We start from the raw sequence: 24,239 nt of genomic DNA on the forward strand, positions 1-24,239 counted from the left end.
GCTTTTTAGGGAACTTTTAGGACAACCTGATAATAATGAATTACAATAGTCCAGCCTAGAGGAAATAAATGCATGAATTAATTTTTCAGCATCACTCTGAGACAAGACCTTTCTGATTTTAGAGATATTGCGTAAATGCAAAAAGGCAGTCCTACATATTTGTTTAATATGCGCTTTGAATGACATATCCTGATCAAAAATAACTCCAAGATTTCTCACAGTATTACTAGAGATCAGGGAAATGCCATCCAGAGTAACGATCTGGTTAGACACCATGCTTCTAAGATTTGTGGGGCCAAGTACAATAACTTCAGTTTTATCTGAGTTTAAAAGCAGGAAATTAGAGGTCATCCATGTCTTTATGTCTGTAAGACAATCCTGCAGTTTAGCTAATTGGTGTGTATCCTCTGGCTTCATGGATAGATAAAGCTGGGTATCATCTGCGTAACAATGAAAATTTAAGCAATACCGTCTAATAATACTGCCCAAGGGAAGCATGTATAAAGTGAATAAAATTGGTCCTAGCACAGAACCTTGTGGAACTCCATAATTAACTTTAGTCTGTGAAGAAGATTCCCCATTTACATGAACAAACTGTAATCTATATCTGTAATCTACAGCTGATGGTTTCTAGACCAAAACCTGCTTGAAAAGAGCCAAAACTGTCCCACTGCCAAATGTATCATAAAAAGCGATGCAGCTGAAGCTAAACAAAAAGTGACTCATTCTTTGCTCCCCCAGTAATATCTCTGCAACCCTCTACTATGGGAACCACTGGGTTACATCATGTTAAAAAGTGGAGTAAATCACACATAGAAATTTAAAATTTGCGATAGATTTTCTTCATCTCCCTGTAAAGACATCAATATCATTGCACAGATTCATCTTCAACCGCTTATCGAAGGTCAGGTGTCAATATTTTCTTTCTTCACACAAATCATATTCATTAATTCACCGTAACCCTCAAGGCGATGCCGCCTCACTCTTTCTTCATTCGTACAAGCAGTCATTCCCTTTCATTCTACACACACCACTTTAGACACTTCTCTCATTTTTCTCCTTATATTCACTCCCTTTTTTCCTCACTTTCACTTCCAAAAGATGTGACTCAGCTCCAAAAGAATCATGGCTCAGTTCAAAACATTCATCCTCCAACATGGTTTTCTTCTGTTCTTCTGTTAATGACCTGCTGCTGCGCTCTCCAACCCCACTGCCACCTCACAAAGCTGTGCAGGACTACTGAAGAACCACTGAGTACTTCTTCACTGTGACTGGCCTTGACAGCAAACATTTATGAAATGTGTTGCAGTGCATCTGGAAAGTCTTCACAGTGCTTCACTTTTTCCACATTTTGTTATGTTACGGAAATAAATTTCCTTGTTCCAAAATGAATTTCATTTTGGAACAAGGAAATTCATTTTTTTTTCCACAAAATTCATCACACAATTCCATATAAACACAGTGTGAAAAACGTTGTTAGAGATTTTTGCAAATTAATTAAAAAAACAAAAACACAAACAAACTAAGAAATCACATGTACATAAGTATTCACAGCCTTTGCCACAAAGCTCAAAATTGAGCTCAGGTGCATCCTGTTTCCACTAATCATCATTGAGATGTTTTTACTAATTAGAGTCCACTTGGGGTAAATTCAGTTGATTGGACATGATTTACAAAGACACACACCTGTCTACATATAAGGTCCCACAGTTGACAGTGCATGTCAGAGCACAAACCAAACATGATGTCAAAGGAATCGTCTGTAGACCTCTGAGACAGGATTGTCTCTAGGCACAAATCTGGGGAAGGATACAGAAACATTTCTGCTGCTTTGAAGGTCCCAATGAGCACAGCATAATCTCTAAATGGAAGATGTTTGGCTCCACCAGGACTCTTCCGAGAGCTGACCACCCATGTAAACTGAACAAAAGGGGGGGAAGGACATTAGTGAGGGAGGGGACCCAGAACCTGATGGTCATTCTGTCAGAGCTCCAGCATTCCTCTGTGGAGAGAGAAGAACCTTCCAGAAGGATAACCATCTCTGCTGCAATCTACCAATCAGGCCTGTATGGTAGAGTGGTCAGACAGAGGCCACTCCTTAGTAAAAGGCACATGGCAGCCCACCTGGTGTTTCCAAAAGGCACCTGAAGGGCTTTCAGACCCATACTCTCACGAGCACCACTAGCTTAGCTTATGGCAAGCTAAAAGGGGACGCTCTCGTTTTGGCCGAACAACTAAGCATTTTCTGGGTATTCTGGGTTAGTACCCACCCGTAGCCAACATACTTGCTGAATTCCTATGCAAAAAGTAGTTCCCAGACCTGCAATGACAGCGTGTTTTCAATGGGTAACAAAAACATCAGGAGTATATTTGGCACAAGAACTTGTGTATCTCATGTGTTTTTATGCCTAAATGATCGTAAGTCAATACTCACACTCATCCAGCAGCATTTTCTCATGTCGGCAAATTCAGCACTGGGTCAGGTGAAAGTAGCCCGGTGAGCTATCCCACAATCCCAAAATAGCAGAGATGCTCCTCCAACGAGAGCGGCATGCTGAGCAGGATGTCTCAGACAATGAGAAACAAAATTCTCTGGTCTGATGAGACAAAGATTGAACACTTTGGCAGGAATGCCAGGCGTCATGTTTGGAGGAAACCAGGTACCATCCCTACAGTGAAGCCAGTGATGGGCACAGTTCCGCTAATCATCAAAGATAATGTTCTCATTATCGGATTAGCTTTTCAGATAAGTTTGAAAACCATCATCAGACCAATTATCTTCTGATAAATTTTGGTCTGATAATTTTTAAATCACTAACATTTTTGCAGGTGAAGTAAATAAAGCTTTAACAGATAAAAACCTTTGTTAAGTCTGATATCAAAGATTTTCGCGCTTACCTGTTTTGTAGCAGATAAACAGCTCTGTTCTCTGTAAACCGAGGAGAGCAGGTTTCAGGAAAACCTGCTTTATCCTCTACACTCAGAGGCAAACTAGTCATAAGTTTCCTTGTCATAATTGCACTTGACACCATACCAATTCACCGGCAATATCACCCAAGTCATCCAGAGGCATACAGTTTTAAATTATGGTTAAAAGTTTAACCAAACTAATTCCAGACGTTATTTAAATTAATGACACTTCTGAAGTTTTATAAAGTGAAAATATCAGCTATATGTTTTAGTTTTTAAGTACTGCACTGATTTTGAAGGTTTTAGTGTGGACATGCTCTGCTCAGTGCATTATGGGTAATATCAGTACAGTCATGATGGGAGAAATGCATTTGAGATGCTCTGATCTGGCTCCACACGGACAACAGCATTAAACTCTTATTGTGAATATATTCTCTGGGTTTATAGATGTTGCTATTGTGGTCGTTTTATGTAAAATGCCAGAAGAAGCTCAGGTTGCTTCTCCATTATTTTCAAATGGAATCACTGTGAGTTGCATCGCTTCCTGTTTTGTTTTACGGTCTCCACTGCCATCTACTGGCCAGTAGTGTTCATGGTGGTATTTGCCCTAAGTACTGAGCATCTGGGCACCAGTAGATGGCAGTGTTCTATTTATTTTGACACCGGTTATATCAAACGGTTGTCTAATCACAATTTGACTTTGTTTTGCAAATGCATTTTTTTTTTACAAATAAAAAATGGCATATTTTCCAAAAACACATTTATATGTAAACACTAACACACACCTCACATTAATGTGTTGGTTTTTACATAGAATGAATGAGTCAACCAATCGGTGTTAGCGGAGGCACATTTTACCCATAATCCCTTTGGCATCTGTCTGTGTCTGATACAAAACTTCAGAATTAGTGCATTATTTAAAATAAAAAGATATGTTACATTTTAACTTTGTACATCTCTATCTGTATTGATTTTATTTATAAATCAAAAACCATAAGTCAGAACTGCTTTATTTTCCAGACCTCTGCCTCACGGCGACACTGCTATTGAGTAGAGAGTTGAGCTTCACTGCTTCAAGCTATGTAGTAAACAGGAGTTTCCAACAGTGGGCAGGATGCACACAGATGTGAAGTGCTGACTCATTGTTTGGGTTTGTGGTAATCTTTGATGCTACCAGAAGCGATTGTGGTGTTAAAACTCAAAATCAGTTTAATAGTTGTCGAAGGGTGCTGCCATACAAGCGCCCACTACACACCGGAGCAACTGGGGGATTAAGGACCTTGCCCAAGGGCCCTTAGTCATTTTCCGGTCAGGCTGGGATTTGAACCGAGGATCCTCTGGTCTCAAACCCAAAGATTAACCACTAGACCATCACCTCCCCCACCACTAGACCATCACCTATCCCAGAAAAAAATGATTATGATTGATGAGGTCATCACCTCATCCAGATTTACTTGGTTTGATATGTATACCCTCACAAAGAATATACTACTGCTATGAGAAATAAATCACACCAAGTGCTCATCTGTGAGGTTAAAATAGACAGTTAAAGGTGTACTATGAGTACCCCGTAGTCAACTTCTATCATCCACAAAACTCACAAAATTAATTTGATGTTAAAAGGCATTTAACTCACTCATTGTCAACTGCTTATTCCAATTAAGGGTCATGGGGGAGGGCTGGAGCCTATCCCAGCAGACAGCAGTCATAGGGCATGAGGTGTGGTATACCCTGTCACAGTGCCACATATAAACAAACAAACATATTCACACCCACAAGCACACCTACAGACAAGTTAAGGTATCCAATCCACCTAACCTGCATGTCTTTAGATGTGGGAGAAAGCCAGAGCATGGAAAGAGAAACCACACAAACACGGGGAGAACATGAAAACTTCACACATAAAGGCCACAGGGGCAAATCGATCCCACGACCTTCTTGCTGTGAGCCAACAGTGCTAGCCACTAATCCATGTGCTGACTATATTTACACAGCACTTTTTATTCAGACACAGGCCAAATTGAAGGTAAAATTCAATCAGTTTGATCTCAATTGCAAACCTTCGATCTGATGGGCTGAGCTTTGATCCCAACTACAAACCTTTAATCCCATAGACTAAACATTCATCGTGACTGCAGACCTTTGATCCTGTGGGCTGAGCTTTGATTGCGACTGCAGACCTTTAAACCTGTGGTCTGAACATTGATTGCGACTGCAGACATATGATCCTGTTGACTGATCTTTGATTGTGACTGCATATCTTTGATTCATCCTGACTGCAGACCTTTGATACTGCAGACCTTTGATCCAGCAGACCGAGGTTTGATTGCGACTGCAGACTTTTGATCCTGTGTTCTGAATATTGATTGTGACTGCAGATGTTTGATCCTGTTGATTGATCTTTGATTGCGACTGCATATCTTTGATTCATCCTGACTGCAGACCTATGATCCAGCAGACTGAGGTTTGATTGCTACTGCAGAGCTTTGATCCTGCAGACTGAGGTGTGATCTTGACTGTTGACCTTTAATTCTGCAGACTGAGTTTTAATCCTCTGTGAATGTGAGAGGAGGGTTGTGTGTGTGGGATGTTGTCATGCTTACTGTTGCTAGGCAGCAGGCCGGTCAAAAGTTGCCCACATACTGGCACACACATACAGTTGTGCTCAAAATTTACATACCCTGGCAGAATTTTAGATTTTTTTGGCCATTTTTCAGAGAATATGAATAACACAAAACTTTTTTCATTCATGGTTAGTTGTTGGGTGAAGCCATTTATTGTCAAACAACTGTGTTTACTGTTTGTAAAGCATACTGGCAACAGAAACTACCCAAATGACCCTTATCAAACATTTACATACCCCTGTTCTTAATATGTGTATTACACCCATTAACATCAATGACAGCTTGGAGTTGTTTGTGGTAGTTGTGGATGAGGCTCTTTATTTACTCTGATGGTAAAGCTGCCCATTTTTCATGGCAAAAAAACCTCCAGTTCCTGTAAATTCCTGTGCTGTCTTGCATGAACTGCAGGTTTGAGACCTCTCCAGAGTGGTTCAGTGATACTGAGGTCAGGAGACTGAGGTGGCCACTCCAGAACCTTCACTTTATTCTGCAGTAGCCAATGATGGGTCGACTTGGCCTTGTGTTTTGGTTGTCATGTTGGAATGTCCAAGTACGTCCCATGTGCAGCTTCCGGGCTGATGAATGCAGAGTACCTACAAGAATACGAGGATTCTGACTCTGGTTTGAGCTGCACTCTCTCTGGACGGGCATGTATAAAATATACACTAATCACTGAATAATTCAGAGTAAAAATGTACAAATAAGAAATGTGCGAATAAAATAAAATGTGCAATTAAAAAAAGTGTGTAAAGGAGAAACAGACAGACAGATTGAAGTTGTACATGACGTATATGAAGTAGGGAGTTTTTAGCAGGTTAAATTATTCATCAGTGTAATGGCCTGTGGAAAGAAACTGTTCCTGTGTCTTGTCTTGATGTACAGAGAGCTGCAACCTCGACCAATGAAAACGTATGTTTCCCATGGCAGAAAATTGAACCTGTAACAGAGAGAGAGAGAGAGAGAAAGAGAGAGAGAGAGAGAGAGCGAGAGAGAGGGAACAAACCACAGCGATTGCATGCCATATCCCCGTAAACAGCCGATTTCCAGAGAGGGGGACAGAGAGAGATTTCAGCATATGCTTGCCGCATACTGCTAGCATTGTGACGTTTCCTGCTGGGTTCATTATTTTATTTTATTATGTTGTCATGTTTCATCCTTCTTGCTGTGCCGCATGCGACCTGTACAAATCATTGCAGCCTGCTCCAAACCACATTCTGGCTAATCGAGCGACATTCGTACACGGCTGTATGACTGCCGTTTGAATTGCCTTAACTGTCTGTCCCGTATGAATGCAGCCCGACTTTTATTTGTTTGCTAATTTGTGTGATTCATACGGCATTCATGCTCTAGAGTGACGGGGCCCTTAAGCTTCCCTAACTACCTTCCTAAACTTGTACTTTCACTCTTTAAACCTGACCTTGTCCACACCCCTGAAAGCCTCCTCCTTCTGCAGCCTCAAATATCTGAGTTTAGAACTCAACCAGGGTTTGTCATTGTTATACCTCACCCTTGTGCGTAATGTGGGAAGCAGCCCTTACAGAAGCTCATATATGAAGTCACAGCCTCTGTGTAGTCATTGAGACTGTTGGTGGAAGTCCTGAAGACATCCCAGTCCATATGTTCCAAACATGCCTGAAGATCCTCCACAGTTTAGATGTCCTCATTGCAGGTTTGCAGAGCTTTAATTTCTGCCTGTAGGCAGGCGGACCCTGGCATGGTCAGAGTGGCCCAGCGGGGCACGGGGGATAGCATGATAAACATCGTTCATCATTGTGTAACAGTGATGAACAATGTTCTCCATGTTCTCTCGTCTCTGGTTGGACATTAATAAACTGTCTATATTAGTTGAGATTGTGAGAGAGGTTACCTTTGTTAAAGTTGCATAGGACAGTAACTGAAGCTTAGTCTGCTCCACACACAGTACAGGTGAGCCCTGTTAACTTGTGCGAGTTGGGGTCCACAAAATTGGACCACGAGTTACAAAGCACTGGCATGTGGAACATGGGGTGGATTTTCATGGACCTTGGAAGTTGTAAACTGACAGAAACAGGATTAATAATCTTGGAAATGGGGTATGGAGTGACGAACCTGGGGGTCAGTTTCCTGGGAAGTCCTCTGATGGGCAGGTAACATGTGGAGAGCCAGACCTTCTGCCCTGGGGTGTAGACAGGTGCTGTGGACCTCTTCTTATCAGCCATTCCCTTATAGGCGGCTGAGGCATGCTGAAAGGCCAGATGAGCCCGCTCCCAGGTTCGCCTGCAGCGGAGTATGAGGCTTAAGGCTGAGGGAACACGTGATTCCAGGTCTGTGGGAGGAAATAGAGAAGGCTGAAAACCATGAACAACGTGAAAGGGGGAGGAACCAGTTGAGGAAGACGGTGGCAATTATGTGATACTAGTTGTGAGCCCATGTGGCTGGGTGGTGGGAGGCGAGGATACAGAGGCCCTTCTCAAGCTCTTGGTTTACTCTCTCTGTTTGACCATTGGCCTGGGGGTGAAAACCAGTAATGAGAAAGTAAGAGACTCCCAGCAGGCGGCAGGATTCTTTCTAGAACTGTGATACGAACTGAGCTCCGCGGTCTGGCACAATGTCCTGTGGAAAACCATGTAATCTGAAAGCGTTCGTCAGCAAATCTTAAGCGGTTTCTTTAGCGGTTGGTTGTCAATTTAAGTAATGGTACAAAATGCGCCATCATAGACAATCCATCCACTATGGTCAATATTACAGTATTCCCCTTGGAGGGCAGAAGCCCAGTAACAAAGTCAATTGTGATGTGCGACCAGCGACACGTAGGAATAAGTAGTGGGTGAAGTTTACCGGCTGGTGAGCTAACGGAAGATTTATGCATAGCACATACATGACATGCCTTAATGTAATCTGTAATGTTGTTCTGCATATGTGGCCACCAAAATCTTTCTAGAGTGATCTGTATTGTTCTTTTCCCACCCAGGTAGGTAACACACGAACCGGCTGTTATGCCCCCACTGAATAACTTCATCCCTCAGGTTATCAGGAACGTATAACTTTCCAGAAGGACACTCTGGTGGATGAGAAACATCGCATGTTGCCGACCTGACCTGAGTCTCTATATCCCAGGTGATAGAAGACATGAAGCATGAGGTGGGAAGAATAGTGCTAGGTTCTGAAGGAATATGAGATGGATCACTCTGTCAGGAGAGCGCATCAGGTTTGCTGTTCTTAGAACCTGGATGGTAGGAAAGGACAAAATTGAACCACTTGAAGAAAATGGCCCAAAGGGCCTGTCTGGCATTTAAAAGCTTAGCAGTGCGAAGGTGCTCTAAGTTCTTATGGTCTGTCCAAACCAAAAACGGCTCTTGTGCCCCCTCTAGCCAATGGTGCCACTCCTCCAAGGCCACTTTAACCACCAACAGTTCTCAGTCACCAATATTATAATTTTGTTCAGCATCAGATAATTTCTTCGAGAGATAAGCACAGGGATGTAATTTACTATCAACAGGATTGATTTGAGACAAGATTGCTCCAGTGCCTACGTCGGATGGGGTCAGGAAGGAGCAGGATGGGGGCCGCAGAAAAGCAATTCTTTAGGACCCGGAACGTCTCGTCGCACTCCGGCCTCCAGAGGAATGCCCGGAGAGATGAGGTGACGTCATGTAAAGACGTGGCCACGGTACTGAATTTACGGATGAATTTGCGGTAAATATTTGCAAAGCCCAAAAACCTTCTTATTTATTCATTTCTTTATTTCATAGGGACCGTACACATTAATGAACATTTCTGTAAATGTGTCAGTATTAGCTCGAGCGCTAGATTCCAACTATTATCCCTGGGCAAGGTGTATAATGCCAACAACAATAAATTAAACAATTAACAACAAATACAAAATTCATGAATGCAAAAAACAAAAAAAAAATCTAAAAGGCTACACACAAAAGTGTGTTTAAAGTACAGGTAAGATATTAATTGGTCTGTAGCTATGCTTATCTGTTTTGTCCCCAGTTTAAAAATTGGACTAACCACACCCATTTCCCATGCAGCCAGTGCTTAATTGGCAAATTTGCCATATGGGTATGTAATTGGTGGTGTCAATGTGTCTTTATACTGTTTTATAAAACTGACATCCATATCAAAATTATTCTTAGATTTAGAGCTGTTCAATGAGCTAATAATGTTTGCTACTTCAGTTTCCCTGATTTCCTCTATATTAAAGACAGGCTGTGTATCATTAATAGGAACAAGTTCATAATCTGTCAGATAGGACAATCTCGATATTTCCTGAATGGAATTTCTAAAGAAGTAATTGAACTCAGTACCAGTTACACTTGGATCTTTCACTAATTCTCCATTTATGTTTATTTCTATCTCCGTTGTGTCTTTGGAATGTTTGCCAGTAAGTTTGCTGTTCCAAATTTTTTTTGCTGTTCCCTTTTGCACTCTTGATGATATTTATAAGGAAATTTGCCTTGGCCTTACGCAATATTTGAGTAATTTTGTTCCTCATGGATGTGAATTTTTGTTTGTGTACAGTTAAATCCAATTTTAAAGCAACTTTAAGAACATGGTCTCTTTTTTCATCATTTGAATACACTCTGAAGTCAACCATTGAAGATTGTTTTTGTTTTTTCTATGCCTCCCCTTTCTGATGAAAGCTGCCATTGTGTCTGTAGATTTTGTTGAGAAATACCTAGTACAGAAAATACCTAGTACAGAAATATTGTCTGAAGAATAAATGCTAATCCAATCTAGTTCACTTAATGCCACGTTTGGAATTACATTTTTGTTATTTGACCTATTATTTAATATATTTTTAAATGAATTTTGGAATAATTTTTTAGAAAGTTTTCAACAAAAGAAAATAGCATTATGATCTGAAGTTCCAGTCAATAAATTGTATGTTTTGGTTATTCTTTCAGGTCTATTTGTACACAAAAGATCAATTTTAGTTTGCGAGTAGTTGGTAATTCTGGTTGGTTTATCTATAAGCTGAGTTAAACTGTGGTGGTCAGTCTTGGGATAATTCAGGGGTCTCCAGTGACCTCGCTCTCCCCTGGCTCTCTTATCCCGTGCGTCCATTGATTTGAAAGAAGGTTTTGACCAGTTAAGTTTGAACATAATTGTTGGGAAAGTGTAGAGACACGGACCCACAACAGGGGGCGTAAATGAACGGACAATAGAGGGAGTTAAATTAGAACACTTTACTGTTGTGAATGTCACAACCACACACAGTGGATTATAGAATAGATACAAGTCAATTAATGAAGGTGTCGTGTGGGCAGGCTCGACGATAGGAGACGCCCGTGAACCGGAACCACACGATTTCCACCGCCACCGAACCCGAAGGATACTGGAGCCGCCAAGTCCCGAAGTTCCCAGGTGGCCACCGTCTCAGCGTGTCGGATCTGGTACTGCTGGCGGAGAACAAAGACAGTCAAGTGTGGGTGTGTATACACCCCGTAACAATAACGGTGGAAATTCCACCTCCACCTCTAACACACACTCGTGCAGCGTCTGTTTAACCACTTATCTGACGGGAAGTAGGACGAAACAGTCGCGACCCACGCCGGTCCTCTGGTTAGACAGCTGCAACACAATAGCTCTTGGAATCAATCAATGCAGGCAGAGAAAGTTACCTCTCAAAGAAGTCGATATCTCGGCGACGTGGTGGAGGTGTCATCCTGCTTTTATCCAGGGTGAGATGCAGATGATCGGTGACAGCTGTCATAGTTGATGAGTGACAGCTGTCACCTCGGCTGTTCCTGTAAGGCGGCAGCGCCCTCTTGCGCCTGAAGCCCGTACTTCAGGCAGGGCGCCCTCTGGTGCCAGGGTCTCCCGGACAGTCTTCTCCACGTCCCAGGTAAGGGTAGCCACGATAGTGGACTCCGGTACGATGGGTTCCGGTGGATCCGACAGCTCGGTCTTGACTTCATGTTCATGCACCCAGGACAGGGCATCCGACCTCTGGTTTTTGGTCCCGGGGCGGTAAGTGATCCGGAAGTCAAAACGGCCGAAGAACAGTGACCAGCGGGCTTGCCTGGGGTTCAGTCGTTTGGCGGTCCTGATATACTCCAGGTTCCGGTGGTCAGTAAAAACCGTGAAAGGCACTGACGCCCCCTCCAGCAGGTGTCTCCACTCCTCAAGAGCCTCTTTCACCGCAAGGAGCTCTCGATTGCCCACGTTATAGTTCCGCTCTGCTGGGGTCAACCTGCGGGAGAAATAGGCACACGGGTGAAGAACCTTATCAGTCTCTCCGCTCTGGGATAGCACGGCTCCTAGAAGCGCTGTTTCAACTCCCTGAACACGGCATTGCACCGATCCGACCAGGTGAAGGGAACTTTTGGTGAGATCAGGGCTGTCAGGGGGCTAACTACCTGACTATACCCCTTAATGAACCTCCTGTAAAAATTTGCGAAGCCGAGGAACTGTTGCAGCTTCCTACGGCTCGTAGGTTGGGGCCAGTCTCTCACCGCTGCGACCTTGGCCGGATCCGGGGCGACGGAGTTGGAGGAGATGATAAACCCCAGGAAGGACAAAGAGGTGCGGTGAAACTCACACTTCTCGCCCTTCACAAACAGCCGGTTCTCTAACAACCGCTGCAGGACCATGGGTCTCAGGGTCCGGAGAAAAAATGAGTATATAGTCCAGATATACGAAGAAGAATCGGTGCAGGAAGTCCCGCAAGACGTCATTTACCAAAGCTTGGAACGTCGCGGGGGCGTTAGTGAGGCCGAACGGCATGACCAGGTATTCAAAATGACCTAACGAGGTGTTGAATGCCGTCTTCCATTCGTCTCCCTTCCGGACCCGAACTAGGTGATATGCGTTCCTAAGATCCAGCTTTGTGAATATTTTGGCTCCATGCAGGGGGGTGAACACCGAATCCAACAAAGGCAATGGGTATCGGTTGCGAACCGTGATCTCGTTCAGCCCCTGGTAATCAATGCATGGACGAAGACCGCCATCTTTCTTGCCCACAAAAAAGAAACCTGCTCCCATCGGGGAGGTGGAGTTACGGATCAGCCCGGCAGCTAAGGAGTCCCGGATGTAGGTCTCCATCGATTCGCGCTCAGGTCGGGAGAGGTTGTACAGCCTGCTGGATGGGAACTCCACGCCTGGCATCAAATCGATGGCACAATCGTACGGACGGTGCGGGGGAAGGGTGAGTGCCCGATCCTTGCTAAAAACGTCAGCAAGATCGTGGTACTCAACCGGCACCGCCGACAGATTGGGGGGAACTTTGACCTGCTCCTTAGCCTGGGAACCGGGAGGGACTGAGGATCCCAAACACACCCGATGGCAGGTCTCGCTCCACTGTACCACCACCCCGGACGGCCAATCAATCCGGGGATTGTGTTTTAGCATCCAGGGGAACCCCAGAATCACACGGGAGGTAGAGGGGGTCACAAAAAACTCTATGATTCCCTGACACCACCAGAGTTACTGGTAGCGTCCTGTGTGTGATTAAAGGGAGTAGGGTGCCATCTAGTGCTCGCACCTGCAATGGTAAAGGAAGCGCCACCAGAGGGAACCCTACCTCCCTGGCCCATCTGCTGTCTAGCAGATTCCCTTCTGACCCTGTGTCTACCAGTGCTGGGGCCTGAAGGGTTAAATCCCCACTAAGGATTGTAACTGGGAGCCGTGTGGAAATGTGTGTGTGTCCCACGTGAATTTCTTGGCCCACCCTAAGCCCAGTTTCTAGGGGCGGGCGTTGGTGTTTAACCGTTCGGGGCAATCTCTCAATTGGTGCTCAATTGAGCCGCAAACAAAACACGCCCCGCGGGGAAGCCTCCTCTGTTTATTCGGTGGTCTGAATGTGGCCCTGCTCGTGTCCATAGCTTTGTCAGCAGGGGGAGCTGTCACCACACGGGGCGTAGAGGCCAGGGAGCGTGGGAAGGGCGGACCTTTTTCGGACCCGGAAGGAAGAGGGACGGCGCGTGCCCGGCCACGCCCTTCGTCTCATTCCCGACGGCATTCTTCCAACCGATTGTCTAACCGTATAACAAGATCGATAAGCCCATCTAATTCCCGCGGTTCATCCTTGGCCACCAGGTGCTCCTTCAGGACCGACGACAGTCCGTTTACGAAGGCGGCGCGGAGCGCAGCGTTATTCCAGCCGGACCTCGCAGCCGCGATGCGGAAGTCGACTGCATAAGCGGCTGCGCTCCGGCGTCCCTGTCTCATTGACAGCAGCACAGTCGAAGCGGTCTCTCCCCTGTTAGGGTGATCAAACACAGTCTTGAACTCCCTCACAAACCCAGTGTATGTGTGAAGGAGCCGTGAATTTTGCTCCCAAAGTGCCGTAGCCCAAGCGCGTGCCTCTCCTCGAAGCAGATTAATTACATAAGCTACTTTACTAGCATCTGACGCGTACATGACGGGACGTTGTGCAAAGACGAGCGAACACTGCATGAGAAAGTCCGCGCACGTCTCCACACAACCTCCGTACGGCTCAGGGGGGCTTATGTATGCTTCAGGGGATGGTGGGAGGGGTTGTTGAACAACCACTGGAACATTCATATCCTGCACAGGGTCGGCAGGAGGAGGAGCTGCCGCAGCGCCCTGAGCGCTCGCTGCCACCTGCGCGGAGAGAGCCTCCACCCTGCAGTTCAGGAGGATGTTTTGCTCGGTCATCTGATCCAACCGAGCCGTAAAGGCGGTGAGGATGTGCTGCAGCTCACCAATCATGCCTCCTGCAGACGCCTGCGCTCCCTGCTCTCCCATTGGTCGTTCAACAGCTGGGTGACGCCCCTCGGTGTCCATGATGCTGGCCGAGATACCCACAACAGGGGGCGTAAATGAACGGACAATAGAGGGAGTTAAATTAGAACACTTTACTGTTGTGAATGTCACAACCACACACAGCGGATTATAGAATAGATACAAGTCAATTAATGAAGGTGTCATGTGGGCAGGCTCGACGATAGGAGACGCCCGTCTGGAGATGAACCGGAACCACACGATTTCCACCGCCACCGAACCCGAAGGATACTGGAGCTGCCAAGTCCCGAAGTCCCCAGGTGGCCACCGTCTCAGCGTGTCGGATCTGGTACTGCTGGCGGAGAACAAAGACAGTCAAGTGTGGGTGTGTATACACCCTGTAACAATAACGGTGGGAATTCCACCTCCACCTCTAACACACACTCGTGCAGCATCTGTTTAACCACTTATCTGACGGGAAGTAGGACGAAACAGTCGCGACCCACGCCGGTCCTCTGGTTAGACAGCTGCAACACAATAGCTCTTGGAATCAATCAATGCAGGCAGAGAAAGTTACCTCTCAAAGAAGTCGATATCTCGGCGACGTGGTGGAGGTGTCATCCTGCTTTTATCCAGGGTGAGATGCAGATGATCGGTGACAGCTGTCATAGTTGATGAGTGACAGCTGTCACCTCGGCTGTTCCTGTAAGGCGGCAGCGCCCTCTTGTGCCTGAAGCCCGCACTTCAGGCAGGGCGCCCTCTGGTGGTGGGCCAGCAGTACCTCCTCTTCTGGCGGCCCACACAACAATAATTACCCTGAGGGCTAGACCACCACTCAGAGATTTATTAAACAGAATTTAAATGTCACAGAATTTAACAGAATGCAAGTTTTACAGAATGAGTGAGATCATACCCAGAAGTTCTGAGGGTCGTGGGAGCTGAGAGCTTCCAACCAGGCATCTGGTGTTCCAGCAGATTCTCTTTTTATACTCTATGCTAATACAATGTTTTTATGCTAAACTTGGGCATTATCCTTCATCTGAATAGTCGTTATCCCTCTGCTTCGCGGCATTGGTCCTGCCTACTCACACTGTGAAGTCTTTGTACTTCCTCCTTCTCCTGAAGTGACACCTGTGCCTAAACTGATAAGAAATTGTTTTTGGGCAAAAGCTGCTGACTGAAGGACTGTCAGCAAGTCTCATCACGCAGTTATACCACAAGAATGTTTATATTTCAAAATTGCACAACCTTCTGACAAACAAGTCTAAATTATACCCGCGTATCAAGTTTAGTCTCCTTCTCTGATGATTTGTGGTCAGTACTGGCATCCTGTTCCATATGCTGTTTACAACATATGGCTGTTTCTCAATGTATCTTTCAGGGACTCACTGAAACAGGGACACATCACATTTACAATACTTTGAAAATGATTATATAAGTAAATCATCTTTATAACACCATGCTAAGAAACTGAACTAATAAAGCAAAAGCAAATCTTGAAACAAAAACAAATATAATCATAAACATAACATACCTTTAATTTGGTACACACAATACACAGTTCAAAAGCATGCAAGCATATATTTCAAAAGTATTTGAATATATAGATATCATGTAATTAACCTTAGCTATTGATTACATGTTTAATAAGCATTGATAAATATTGATCACTATGAGTATATGAGTAATATATTGTTCAACAGCAACAAGCTTTATTAATATATAAATGATCACTTCCAAACATTAGAACACACTCATAAATGTGACAAGATATTCTTGGCTCAATAAAAGATAAAGAATAATAGGATGATTCTGAATGGGAGAAAAGTACAAATGGTTAATGCATATTTAAGCACATTTAGGATATATTCCTTCATCAGTCATATTTTTAAGATTTCTTCTGTCTTTTTTTTGTCCCAGTTTATGCTGTAGTCCCCATTTAAGATTATCTCTTTATTGTGGTCACACACACTAAGAAGCTCATTAAGTGTCTTGTACAAATCTGATTTGCTTGCTGGTTTTCGATAGATGCAAATAACAGTAAAGGACATAGTTGTAGAGAGTGTAATGTTAACACCTATACATTCCAAATGAATCTCAATTGGTAGTTTAAGTGGGTGACATTTCAGATGACTTTTAACATAGAGAAAAACACCCCTGCCACTAGCCTGTCTTTCCTAAATATGTTGTAACCAGACATTGCAATGATGGCATCTGGAGATGAGGGTGAACCATGTTTCAGACAAACCCATAAAATCAATATTAGAGTTGATTAGTAAGTACTCCAACTGTTCCCTTTTAGAGGCTAAACCTCATACATTTAAGTGCCCTCTGAGTTATCCTTTTCTATAACAGGGGTCCAATATTCTCTTTGCTTGGTTTACTGTTTGAAATAACTTTAAGAATATATTTTTTTCATTGCTGGATTTCTATTATGAGATTTACATTCATTACTTATTTTATGGATTATTTGAGAATTCACATTTGACATACAAGTGATTTTGAAGCAAGGTTTCTAGGACAGCGTGTACATGGCACGTGTGTGTCTCCTTGTCCGGAGAGAAAATCAGAATATCCTCCAGATAAACAAACACAAAGTTGTCTAGATCAGGGGTGGCCAAGTTCGGTCCTCGAGAGCCACCTTCCTGACACTCTTAGTTGTCTTCCTGCTCCAACACACCTGAATCCAATTAAAGGCTCATTAAAAGTCTGCTAATGAGTCTTTCATTGGATTCAGGTGTGTTGGAGCAGGGAGACAACTAAGAGTGTCAGGAAGGTGGCTCTCAAGGACCGAACTTGGTCACCCCTGGTCTAGATAAACATGAAGGACTTTGTTCATAAGGTTCTGAAAGACAGCAGGAGCATTGGTGAGCCCAAATGGGATATTCTTAATGACATGACGGTGTGTGAAATGCTGTTTTCCACTCGTCTCCCTGCCTAATGCGCACTAAATGATAAGCATTGCAAAGGTCTAACTTAGTGAAGACTGTGGCGCCCTCTAGGAGCACGAATGCAGTAGCAACGAGAGGTAGCGGGAACTGGTTCTTTATTGTGATGTCATTGAGGCCATGGTAGCCGATGCACAGATGGGGATTTTGTCTTTTTTCCCCACGAAGAAGAACCCCATCCCTGCAGGCGAAGACGAGGGTCAAATCAAACCTGCCTCCAATGACTCTTGAATGTAATCATTCATTGTGATGCATTCAGGTGCTGACAAAGAGAATAGTCCTAGTTCCCAGCAGTAACTCGATAGCACAATCATACGGACAATCATGTGGCGGTAAAGACCTTAAGACCTTAACTAAAGACCTTGGCTAGGTCATGATAACAAGTCAGAACGCCGGAGAGCTGGAGTTGACCATTTTTTTTTGCAGACATTGGAGAGGAATATACCTGGTAGCTGTGTGCAGTGGCCAGCATGTCACTGCGAGGGCATCTTTGGCCAAGATGCTCAATAAATCCACCAAAGAAAAAAAATGGGAAACAAATCAAGGTTGTTCCCCTGATCTTCGTGAGCTCTTCACAGATGAAAGAGATCTGGTAACCATTGCAAGCAACAAAATTAACACACAAAATCAAACTAAGGAGTGTGCAACAAAATACTAATGCGACCGTGCTATTGAAACAATTTTCTCTTCTCTTATTTACAGTTAAATGGAAGTGAATGCTGCAAAATTCCAGTTTTTCTACCAAAAAATATGTGCCCTTCCATTTATTTTATTAAAATTGGCTTCATTTTCTCTCTTAGCAATAAATAAGACAGGAAAGTTTGTAAGCGCCAAATATGATAATTTGATGAAGCAGCATGTTTTGCACTTAAATGGACATGACTGAACCCAGGAGGATTTATCTGATACTTGAACACATTTTCTCATCCAAAATATACATTAAAGTGTTATTTCTAAATCCATCTCTCAGGCAGCACAGCACTTACATTTTCATGAAATAGGCTCTTGTTTCTGTTGTTGCAGAGTCTTGAATGCAGAGTGGGACGGGCATATCACTGAGAGAGGGTCCATTAAAAACACACAAGGATCTGTCTGGCTTTTCTGCAGGTACTCTGGCTTCCTCCTGCAGCCTTAAAACACACTGTAAATGAGGCTGGTTATTAGCAGTGGATTTATCCAAAGGTAATGGAACAACACGAACCATTCATTTGCATAGACACATTAGAATGGCAGCATTTATTTCCGGTTATTTGTTGGACTTGTGTGTTAAATAACCTAAAACAACAAATGCTCAATTTTTGGGTGAGTAAAAATCTTGAAACACACACAAGATTGCAGTGGGAGGACACCAAAACAGCAGAGATCATCAGAGAGTAAGAGCCACTTCTGGAAGTGGCTGAGGTGCTGGCCACAGTTGCAGCAGATATGAGGATTCCAGTTTGAGTTTTCTGTACTTATGCATTTATTATTTATTTATTTATTTTAATTGAGGAACACACATCTCCAGGAGCAAAATGCACAGCACTGTATATCATTTTTAGCCCCCGTCACACATAGCAAGAATGTGCCGGAGCCATGCCCAACACAGCAAATATTGCCATAATCCGATGCAGTCGAGAGGAAAAAAGGCGTGGCCAGCTCTTTCAGAACGCAGACTGCCTCGTCCACACCTGTCAGATCGCATCCAGAGCTTATGTAGATGACACAGACTGCTGTCAGGTGCCTATAAAAGGCCCTGCAGACTGCCCGATCTCCATATGTCCAGATGGCAAACAGACCAAAGCGGTGTGTTAATCCCTTTGCACTGGACATCAAAGAACAACCAACGTATGGGCCGGAGTCACGCCATATGTGTCCATCCGCGCGGTCACTCACTCTCATTCAATCACTCCTTCGCTTGTCCTCTTTTGCCCAGGCTAACTGACCTCACGTGCGTGTGTGTGCGTAAAAGTGCTGACATGAGGAAATGACCACCCAGTCTGTGTGTGTGTTTGTTTTCATAATAAGTTGTTACATGTGCACACGCACATGTGCTCAGCTGTCAGTGGACAGTTTTACTGCCAGCTAAACTTTGCTGCGTGTGCGTGCACATGCACGTGCGCACACAACCTTTGCTGACAGTCAAGGGACAAATTTGCTTATAAAAGTTTGCCGTGAGCTTTCCCACTACATTCATGGCAGCAAACTTTATTTTCTCCCCCCCACCAACACAACTCTACATGGTGATTTCTGCGCTGCTAAATGCTCCTGGAGGTGAGATTCATGTTTCATATGTTGTCATGGTGAAACAGTTCCACGTCATATGTCCGACAGAATTAAATGGGATCAAGCAATAATTTGTTTATCACAGCAATGAGATCTGACAATCAGCAATGAATTCAGCTCTGAGCCTCTGACATGAGGTGTGACAGCGTGAGCAGCTGCCCGCCAGCCACCATGGTGTCGCAGCTCTGATAGGCACAATATTTCACATTATTATGTCGCTCATGGGGAGGACTATTATCTGTACTGTAAGGACTATTATGGATATAACAGCCTGTCTGCATCTGCAGTGCCATGGAGGTGGACATTATTATACTTGGCACATGCAGATACAGACAGGCTTTGCGCCGTGTCAGATCAGATTAATCTCGAGGTTCCCTCGTATGTGCTCAAATCATTTCAGATGCTGTTTTGTTGCCATCAGAATATGTAAATTGCAGTTAGATGGTCCTCAGACTGCTCATGGACCTTCGTCTGATAGGTGTCCCATCTTGACCGCACCTGGAGAATTATGAACATGCGCTTCACACTCGGGGCTGCCAGCCAATTTTGACCAACTATGTGGACTTCCAAAGATGGCTGTTAGAACGCTGTGGATCTGTAAACCGACACTTTTCGGATGTGCACCGATTCATAACTCCGACGCCACTCTGTGTAATTTCAACTATGTGTGGCGGGGGTAACTTTTTAATCTGGAGTTGTCTGTTGCTATCTCTCTCACTTTGAGGAACTGCCCTTGGCATGTTTGATGTGCTCACTGTGAGGACAGTACACAATCAGTGAGGAAATATGAAAAAAATGCTTTCATTAAACAGCACGCTCCATACAAATCCAGCTCCCACAGCACACATATCTATATATTAAAAGCCAAGTGCTCTCTGTGTATTTGTGTATGCGTGCATGCATGTGTTCATGTGTATGGCTTTGATCATGGAGAAACCCGGGAGAGCTGACATTTGCAGTTTGGTATGCTTATGTATTTTGGTTCAAGGATGAACATGAAAATGGAACGCTGACAGTGCTAATTTTTTGGAGAAATTAGAGATATTAGCTAACAACAGTAAACAATGGGCATTGATAATTAAATTCTGCACATGCCATTCCAGCAGGGGGTGGTAAATCATCTATAAATTAGAAGCAAAGTGGCCTCTGTTTATGTGCATGCAGGCATGTGTGCATGTGTTGAACTTTGATCACGGACAAACTGGGGAGAGCAGGTATGTTTGCCGTTTGGTATGCTTATGTATTTTGGGTCAAGGATGAACGCCACCAAAACGGACCATTGACAGAACTAATATTTTTGGAGAAACTATGGATATTAGCTAACAACAGTCAACGATGGATGTTGATAATTACATTCTGGACTGTCACACCATTCCAGCAGGGGACAGTAAATCATTTATCAAAGTCAAATTTGGCTTTATTGTCAATTCTTCACATGTACTAGACATACAAGGAATCGGAATTTCGTTTCTCACCTTCCCTCGGTGATGACAGGACAAGATATTTTGACAATAAGGACAGGAAGGTGCACAAGTACTTATAGTGTAGTGTCTGAGGTAATAGTAAAAGTGGAAAGTGCAGTAGTGCAAACCATTCAGTATTTGTAGCAGCAGCAGATTTTTGTGAAGACACTGTGCAAGTGGTGTGATAGTGATAAAGTGAAACAGTGCAGGACATTGGTCATAGGCAACAGATATATATACAACCCCTGGTAAAAATTATGGAATCAACGGCCTCGGAGGATGTTCATTCAGTTGTTTAATTTTGTAGAAAAAAAGCAGATCACAGACATGACACAAAACTAAAGTCATTTCAAATGGCAACTTTCTGGCTTTAAGAAACTTGTGCATTTATTGATGATGTAATGACAGCCATCTCCCCAGTGCCTTTACCTGACATGCAGCCCCATATCATCAGTGACTGTGGAAATTTACATGTTCTCTTCAGGCAGTCATCTTTATAAATCTTATTGGAACGGCACCAAACAAAAGTTCCAGCATCATCACCTTGCCCAATGCAGATTCGAGATTCATCACTGAATATGACTTTCATCCAGTCATCTACAGTCCACGATTGCTTTTCCTTACCCCATTGTAACCTTGTTTTTTCTGTTTAGGTGTTAATGATGGCTTTCGTTTAGCTTTTCTGTATGTAAATCCCATTTCCTTTAGGCGGTTTCTTACAGTTCGGTCACAGACGTTGACTCCAGTTTCCTCCCATTCGTTCCTCATTTGTTTTGTTGTGCATTTTTTATTTTTGAGACATATTGCTTTAAAGTAGACCTGCATTGAAATAAATGTGGTCAGATTTCAGAAATAAATAGCTGATATGTATTTATAAGACCCTTGTGAATGCAGTAAAGTAAATCTGTAAGCCCAAATTTGTAATTCAGCGGAGAAATCTTCGTTTAAAAATGACAAATTTGCAGCTAAAATTTAGCCCTCTGTGAAAACAGTTTGTACAGCCGTATCATTTCCATGACGTCAGGGACAAGACGACGCGCCTTCAGTCCGATCCTGCATTGAAATTGATTTTATCTGTTGGTAATGTTACTTATACACGTCCTGGTTTCAACATCCAAAAGTAAGGTGCAATGAATGTGAGATACAGATTTGTGTGCTCAGATCAGCAACGACATCGACAGCGGGTGCCGTTCTTCCTCTCCCGCTCTCTGCCTCCGCTACACTCGCTGTTTTAATGCGAAGCGGCCGGTACACCTGTTGCTGCAAGGACAGACTTCTTGCGGCAAAATCCACAGCACCGCACATCTCGGCAATCAGAGCCCCAGAGCTCCACGGACGCTGAGAGGGGTTTATATATTTTTAATGACTGGGATTCTTTGCGGGTCTCGCCTCCATATCCCGCGATGGTACCGGAGGCGAAAGACAGTAGATTTTCATTGCGACACCACTCAATCAAACGGGCGTATGAAAAAGTCCCCCAAAATAATTTTCAAGCACAAATAAAAGAAATGTGTACTCACCAAACGTGCCGCAAGACAATATGAAGTTTTAAAAAAGTAGATCCTTCCGTATAAGACAAGAAAAAGGTGCAGATGCAAACTGACGTAAATCCACAAATTACAATTGGTGCAATGCATGCTGGGAGAGGGTCTTGTCCGTGACGTCTCGGCAGCGTCCATGATGACAGGGACAATTTGCGGAGGGCTAAATATTAGCTGTAAATTTGTCATTTTCAAATGAAGATTTCTCCGTTGAATGACAGATCTGGGCTTGCAGATCTCATGTGTAAATGTAAGTCATTTTTTGTTCAAAAAATCTGACTGCATTTCTTTCAATGCAGGTCTCCTTTAAGTTTTCTGTCTTGACACTTTGATGTCTTCCTTGGTCTACCAGTATGTTTGCCTTTAACAACCTTCCCATGTTGTTTGTATTTGGTCCAGAGTTTAGACACAGCTCACTGTGAACAACTAACATCTTTTGCAACATTGCATGATGATTTACCCTCTTTTAAGAGTTTGATAATCCTCTCCTTTGTTTCAATTGACATCTCCCGTGTTGGAGGCATGATTCATGTCAGTCCACTTGGTGCAACAGCTCTCCAAGGTGTGATCACTCCTTTTTAGATGCAGACTAACGAGCAGATCTGATTTGATGCAGGTGTTAGTTTTGGGGATGAAAAGTTACAGGGTGATTCCATAATTTATTCCTCAGAATTAAGTGAGTCCATATTTTTTTCCCTCTGCTTGGTCTAAAAAAGTAACCGTTACTGACTGCCACAATTTTTTTTCTTGATTTCTTATAGTGTTTCTTAAAGCTAGAAAGTTGCCATTTGAAATGACTTTAGTTCTGTGTCATGTCTGTGATCTGCTTTTTTCTACAAAATTAAACAACTGAATGAACATCCTCTGAGGCCGGTCATTCCATAATTTTTGCCAGGGTTGTATATATATATATATATATATATATATATTTTAGCTTCTTGAAAGCCTGGGTGGAGCTGGGGAGAGAGAGTTCAATAATCTCACAGCCTGGTGGATGAAGCTCTTTGTGAGTCTGGTGGTGCGGGACCAGAGGCTCCTGTACCTCTTCCCAGAGGGAAGATGCTAAACAGGTTGTGTGTTGGATGGCTTGCATCGCCCACAATTGTGGTCGCTTTGTGGGTGAGGTGGGTGGTGTATATGTCTTGCAGAGAGGGGAGTGAGGCAACAATGATCCTTACAGCTACATTCACTATGAGCTGCAGGGCTTTCCTGTTGTAGTCAGTGCAGCTTCCGCCCCACACACTGATGCAGCTGGAAAGGATAGTGCCATGGTAGAAAGTACTCGTGATGGTTGGTGGAGCACTTGCCCGCTTGAGTTTGCGCAGGAAGTAGAGACTCGGCTGGGCCTTCTTTGCCAGTGATGCAGTGTTGGTGGTCCAAGACAGGTCCTCACTGATGTGCACGCCCAGGAATTTGGTGCTGCACACTCTCTCCACAGCAGCACCGTCGATGGTCAGTGGCAGGTGTTGGGTGTGACCTTTTCGGAAGTCAACAACAATCTCCTTGGTCTTGCTGACATTCAGCAGGAGGTTGTTGTTTCTGCACCACGTGGTCAGAAGGTTGACCTCTTCCCTGTAGTGAGGCTCATCGCCCTTGTTAATGAGCCCCACCAGAGTTGTGTCATTTGCAAACGATACCGTGTGGTTTGTGCTGTGGGTTGTTATGCAGTCATGTGTCAGTAATGTGAAGAGCAGTGGACTGAGCACGCAGCCTTGGGGAGCCCCTGTGTTCAATACAATGCTGCTCGAGGTGTTGTTGCCAACACAGACTGCTTGTGGCCTCTGGGTGAGGAAGTCCAACAGCCAGTTGCAAAGG

The sequence above is a fragment of the Thalassophryne amazonica genome, chromosome 2 (genome assembly GCF_902500255.1).
Source record: "Thalassophryne amazonica chromosome 2, fThaAma1.1, whole genome shotgun sequence".
NCBI lineage: Eukaryota > Metazoa > Chordata > Actinopteri > Batrachoidiformes > Batrachoididae > Thalassophryne > Thalassophryne amazonica.